We start from the raw sequence: 7,143 nt of genomic DNA, 5'->3' as shown, positions 1-7,143 counted from the left end.
CCCCCCATTGCCAGTAGGCCTGCTTGGTGCTGCAAATGTGATCCTGTCTGTCGTTTCAGCCTCAGCAGAAGAGCGACATGACCATATTTATTGCTGTTGCTATTCTGGGGCCCGGATGACGTTTTTCTCCCCTTGTGGCTGAGCACTGCCCGTTCATCTTTCACCACTCCCTCCAAGTCTGCTAAGGCTAAAACCAGGGATACAAATAGACTCTATCAGGAGGAGAGTTATAATGAGAAGTTCTTAAGTATTCCCAGTCTATTTGCTTTAATGCTATGGCTTTAAAAGCTTTAAATTCTGTAGTCCTAAGTTTTACACGTATACCGTTTGTATCCCACTGTTATCATAAACTGCTGTTGGTAACTTTGCTCAGGAAAGAAAACTTTGCAAAGCCGGGGGGGGGGGGGGATGCAGGGAAACCTGACTGATAAACACAATTTGGAAATTTGGCAAATGTTGAGTTTTCCACTGCTGTCTGTTGGGAATGTCCAAATGTTACCAGAGCACTTGAAGACCTCACTTGGTTCCATCCCTTCACTCCTCGTTACTAAGACACTCCCCTCTTGGGACATGGAAGGGACCAAATGACAAGCCGCAGAAATTCCTATTAAGGATACAATGATACAGGGCACAGGTGACAGCTCCTGGAAAGTAACTATATACAGATTTTCTAAATGAAGAACGTGGACACATAAATAACTAATTACCACATGCATTACCCCATGCACCAGAAGTGAGTGGCTCTGACTTTACCACTGGCCCCTAGTCATTTCCCAGTCCGTCAGGTCTTCAGCAAAGCTCATAATCCGTCCACGTTAGTGCTCACCTTGGCTGATCATCTGCACTTGGCAATAACCACGTCTCTAGCTTTGCTAACAGGACTCTTTAGGTTTCACGTGCCCTGACACAAATCACATTAGTAATGGACACAGAAGCAGAAAGCGTGGGGGAAGCAGTGGGGTGCAGGGGTGACGTGTGCCTGTGTGGGCTAGGAACCTGCCACCTGGGTTTGAAGCCCTGCTCAATCAAGGCCCCACTGGGGGACCTCTTTAAGCTTCCATTTCCTCTATAAAAATCAGGATGATAATAGTAGCCCCTCAGGGGTGGTTGTAAGAATTAAATGAGAAAACTATATGGAAACACAGGAAGATTAAAAGGCTGAGAACGGAAGCCTTGTTTTTTTCATTTTAGGGCAGAGAAATTTAACCTCACTCTAGCACATTGTGGTTCTCCTTCCGTCTGGGCCTCTTAAAATGACAATACGCAGGAGTTGTGCTCCAGATTCTGATGTTTCTGGCTGCCAGCCGGGGAAATACCTTTTCAATATCCAGGGTAGTATTTAAAGTGTACTATCAGCTGGCACTTGGATAATTTTCACCTGAACGGTCCATAAATTACAGAACAATTTAAATAGAGGCCCTTAAAACAAGGCCTGATTCTTAGTGTTAAAGTGATATAAATATATATCACATATGCAGCCTTTTGTGCCCTGATTTATGTTTTTGTCTTTACTCCCTCTTTTCAGTTGCATATTTCTGCATTCATTTCCACTGATGGTGGAATAACTAAATAAGAGACCCATTTCCACCCATTTCCTCTTAATTTTGTCCCTTTCCTGGTAATTCAGGCACCTGCCATATAATACAAGTCTCTCTGAGGTAAATACTCATTCTCCATTATCCCTCTCTCTGGTGGTGCACATGGGGGCGGGGAATGGGTCTAGTGTTCTGGTGCCTTAGTTTTCACCTGACCTCAAGAAAAGGGACATCTGATTTGACAATCGGCCTCTTGTCCTCACTGGCCTCCCTGAGGTATCTTGTCCAGGTGGATCTTTGGAACTTGAGCTCTGGCCTTGCTGCATCTGCTGGAGGGTTTATGTCCGAGGTCATGCATGGCCGGTCCCTCCAGCATGGCCAGGCGTAGTCAGCGTGTGGCGGTCTCCCCTCCCCAGCGCGGACTCAATCTTGGCTCTAACTAATCATCTGGAATTCAACCACATCTTCCATCCAGTCCCTGCCCTTGTGTCATCTACCCCGCTGCTGATGGATGGGAAGACTTGTGACAACTTCCAACAGTAAACTTTAGTTGACATTCCACATATATTAACCTGATCAATTTACTACTACATCATCTTCTGCCTTGTCAGGAAATGCACATTTTACCAGCTCTTCTTTGCATTTGGAAAATTATACAAACTGTTGAGTGCTTAGTTTTACAGAGTCCCCACTCACATTTCTTTGAAAGCCGTTCTTTATGTGCCTGAAGGCAGAGCTAAGCTTTCCCAGGACCCTTAATATTTTCTTCCCACACTCCAATGGATGGGTTTGTGTACCTGACTTGGGAAGCTAGTGCTAGAAGCCTTTTCACCCACAAGGCCAGGGAGGCAGAGACCTCTGGATTGCCTCTTTCTGATCTTGTCTTCCTTGCCGTAAACAGGAACCGCGGGCACTTGTTGACGACACCCCAGTTGGTCTCTCCTTAGGCTCAAAACTTAATGATCCCTCTTGACTCCACCAAACCTTGGATTCCAAAGATCCCTTTGGAGACTGTTAAAAGAAACAATTCATCCTGTCCCCATGGCTCTGTGAAAAGGAATAGTTTCCTCTAGGAAGACTCTGGGAATAATCCACTCTCATATAGAACTGTCTTCCAAACAGAAGTCCACATGCCCGTGGGAGTTAACCCATGTATTCTAAGGGGTCTAGTAATTCCAGATTTTTCCATCTCCATGGACTGTTGCTGATCTTGTATTAACATTTAGGCTAACTTTGGCACTGAGTCTTTCTACTTTGTTTATGACTAATGAGAAGAGAGGCAGACCTAGTTGTAAATGATGCACTTCTACCAAGCAATAGTCAAATGGCATGCCAGTACACCGTACAAAGAAAGGCTTCCTAATAGATCCCATACAGGAGTCCTCAAAGGCATCACCATGTGCTGAATCAGGAGAAGCTATGTCTCTGTGGGCATGGCTATAATTTTTTAAAATGTAAGCATTAGTTTCAATTCATCAAAACATTACCTGTCACATTAAATTCAGGTTGTTAATTTCAGTATCGCTTTCAACTTATGTTGTTTCATGTTGTAAATAAACTAAGCATACAGAAGTATACTTTGTGGTTTACATATTTAAGTATACATATGCAAAGATCACACATTCAAATAAAAATAAAATTATTTAAACCACCATGGGAGCAAGATCTGGATAATTTTTTCCTTCAAAAGCTATTTGTACATCTCTCAGAATTGAAAAACACCGTTCTCTAGAAGAGGGGGGTCACATCTTGCTTCAGGGTGTGTATCAGAATGAACAAGGAGAGGCTGGCATTTAGCACTAATTTCGTATTTTTCTTTCCAGCACTACCCTTCTTCCTCTTTTTTTTTTCTCTACCCTACCTCCAACTATGGCATAAGTGACAAAACAGTCATCATTTCTTACTGACCTCTTAGAATAAGATCACAAATATGCCCTCATTCCTGCCTCCCTCCCCACTATCATCTCTCACCAAGATCCTCTCCTTTGCTCAGTGAGCCTCAGCATATTTTCCCACTTCAGTTCCTTCTATGTGCCAAGCTCTGTTCTACCTCACAGTTATTTCCTCTTCTCCAGCTGATCTCCTATGTACTTTCCAGGCTATTTCCTACTCGTTCTTCAGAGCTTAGCTTAAATGTCACTTTGTTAGAGAAGCATCTGAGCAGTATCTATTGGTATGATGGATGGCTAGATGGGTGGGGAGGCCTTTCCTGACCCTGCAATCTAAATGAAAGTATTGCTTGACATTCCTTTCCATAGCATTACTTTTTCTTCTATATTACAGCGATTTTCAATATTAACTTACTATCTATCCACACCCCCCTCAGTGGACTGTACATTACATGATTATTACATGTAATTAAATATATATTACATAATATATATATTATATAGTGTATATATAGTATATGATATATATATAACATATATATAGTAAATGAACAGAAGGAAAACCTGAAGACTACATTCACAGGAGTAAAGTAACTGAAAACACTTTAATGTCTTTTAAATAATGATGACATTAACATGGGACAATCTAAAGAATGATAAATTTTGAGGAAAATGATAAATTTTGGCCTTTGAGGTGAAAAAGAACCACAAACTGAAACCACCCTTGCATACAGCCAGCCCCTGAGACTCTAATCAAAGAAAAAATATACACATTATAGCCAGTGTGAAAGTGACTATAAAGACTACAGATTTTTTTTAGTAAAATTCAATTAGCGATTGGGCAGAATGGCTCTTAAGATATGTATGATTCAGTCTTCTCGAAACCATTTGCTCATAATAGATTTTTTTTTCACTTAACGGATATAATTATTTTTTTTAAATCTAGAAGACGTGGTCCCAGGTTCATTTGGACACATTTTCTTCCCATGTGTTTAACCCTAAGCCCCTCCTATCTCAACACTGCTCTAAACTCCCAAGAGTGACAGAAAACCCAGCTAATCCAGGTACCAATAATCAGTAGCAGGGGGCAGGCCAGTGTGCCCAGCTGCCACAGTGCCCAGCTAGTCCAAGGCCACATGACACTTGCCAGGTAATTCTAAACTGTCTGGAAACCTCAGGAGCTGGGGCTCGAGGTCCTTTGCTGTGTGGTAACCCTCAGGTCTTCCCATCTTAGCCCAGACTCTGTGCCCTGCTGCTTCAAGATGGATGAAGGAGACAGTCCTCTCAAAGCCAGTGATCACTAAACATAGCATAACTCCCTGAGTCAATGCTCCAGAGATGTTAGGGGAAGGAATGGAGATTGTTCCTGGCCACCAACTGATTTGGTCTAGAGTTATCAGATTTTTGTTAAGGTCTAGATTGCAAGGCCACCCCATTAATGGCTTGTTTTATTTTGTAAGTATTCACTGTCTGCTATGCATTTATCCTCAGGAGACAGGCTCTTACATAGTCCTTTTGAATTTTGCTTTTAAAATGATGGGAGAATATTATTTGTAATATCACAGCATTCTGAAAGAGAATCCATGCAAGAAAGATGAACTAATATTAGGATCACTGGTGTCAGGCAACATTGAATTTGTTTTATAAATTTATGGACTATAAGGTAGTCCACATGGAGGGACTGCCTGCCCTACAATGTTTCCCTGAAGAACACTCTGATTCCTGAGCCCCAACTGAAACCCACTAAATCAGAATTCACCATGGGAGACACTTGGGCATGTGTATTATTTCACAAGTAACGCCTGGTGATTGTCATGAGGGGAGTTTTGGAAATTGTTCTACATAAGTGATTCTTCATCAGGGAAATACATTAGGATCATGGGGATGCTCTCAGAATGTATGTGATGAGATTTTGCTAGGGGAGGGGGGAACCTGAACAAGCATCTTTTGAAAGTGTTCACCAAGAGATTTGAACCTGCACTTTGATGAAGTATCAGTCCTAAAGGAATATTTCATATGGATCTGAGGTGTGGAAATGAGGCATAATTTAGCCTAGGCTGTAACACAGAAGAAAAAACATGGTGGTGCCTACTACCTCCCAGAAGTAGCAAACTTTTCAGACCAGCAAACACAGCAGGAATGATACACCAGTATACAGCTGGAGGTTTCTAAATGTCCACTCTGCCACAGCCAGGCAGACAACCTATGAATTATTCAATCAGTTGGTGAGTCAGAAATCACTCATGCCATCTGGACTACCCAGTCTTTTTCCATTTGGGACGCTGTTTTTGAGGGTCATAAAATTCATTAGGTCCACTCACTACTATACACATTACTGTGTCATATGCCAACCAGCAGTCTATGCAATCATGTATAAAGTACTGACTTTTAAAATAACATGCTAAGATGCAAAATTGATTACAATTATCAATAGGTAGTACAATTTCAAGGTTCAAATTAAAAGCAAATCAAAATGCCCTTCAGGAAGCACTGCCACCCGCTTCCCTTTATTTTTCTCTGTATCTTTACAGGTTTTTACATACATACAAATAAAGAAAAATACAGCCATGTTACACACACTATACTGTACCTTGTTTTTTGCATTTAATAGATCTTAGGGAGTTTTCCATATCATTTCATAGAGAACTTTATTCTTTTTTTCAAAAAAATGTTTATTTTTGAGAGGGAGAGAGAGAGCAAGACAGAGAGAGCGCACAATTAGGGGAGGGGCAGAGAAAGAGGAAGAGAAAGAATCCCAAGCAGGCTCCGTTCTCTCAGTGCAGAGCCTGACGCAGGGCTCGATCTCACAACCGACCCTCAAAGATCATGACGTGGGCAGAAATCAAGAGTCACTTAACTGACTGAGCCACCCAGGCGCCCCTAGGGAGCTCTCTTCTTAAGGGAAATCTTAGAAAAGGGGAGTTAATGGGACAAATAGGAGCCCTGTAGTAGGTCCACAGTAGCAGTAGACTGTAGTAGGTCTTGGGGCTGTGAATGATTATCTTCTCCCTTTCCTCTAACCATTCTAAATTCCCCTCACCTACCTTAGCGGCAGGTTCCAGTGGTTTACCTGGTGGTGTGACCTAAACTTTCATTCCTAGAGGGTCTGAATCTTGGTAAACCATGCCTTTCTCATACCAGGGACGCTGAATTTGTGCATCCATAGTCATAAAGGGTCAGTGGAGTACTAGAAAGCACCCAATGGACCACCTGTGTTCCACATATCTTCCCTACTGTCCCCATTATAGAAAAGCCTCTTCCTCCTCAAAACTTGCAGTTAAACAGGACTCTCATTTTGTCCTCTTACAAAAGTACTTCCCTACTAGACACCCTGCAAAGCCCAGACTTACAGGGACAGGAAGAACAAAGACCATGAACAGGTCATTGGACATGAGGTTGAGTGAAGTACACTTGCTTCCACCTCTTAGTTCCCAGGCCTATGGGTTCTTCCTACTGAGCATAGTGCTACACAGAAACTGATTTAGTGAATATACTGCATCCTGAAGGGCACCACTCCACCTTTGCAGATCACTACCAGCAAATTGGAACTTGAGCTGTGCCTTTAGACCATTCCATCACTCTGTGAGGCTAGCTCCTCATAGACAATAGAGGTATGCAGTATCTAATATGTAAAGCAGCATGTAGTAAGACCAATGGATCCCATGGTCAGGGCTCATTTTAGGATCTCGTTCACTCTGAAGTAGGTCCCCTGGTCACTC

This window comes from Panthera tigris, chromosome F2, assembly GCF_018350195.1.
Source record: "Panthera tigris isolate Pti1 chromosome F2, P.tigris_Pti1_mat1.1, whole genome shotgun sequence".
NCBI classification, from domain to species: domain Eukaryota; kingdom Metazoa; phylum Chordata; class Mammalia; order Carnivora; family Felidae; genus Panthera; species Panthera tigris.
The sequence above is the reverse complement of the archived record's forward strand: the minus strand, read 5'-3'. Positions refer to the sequence as shown.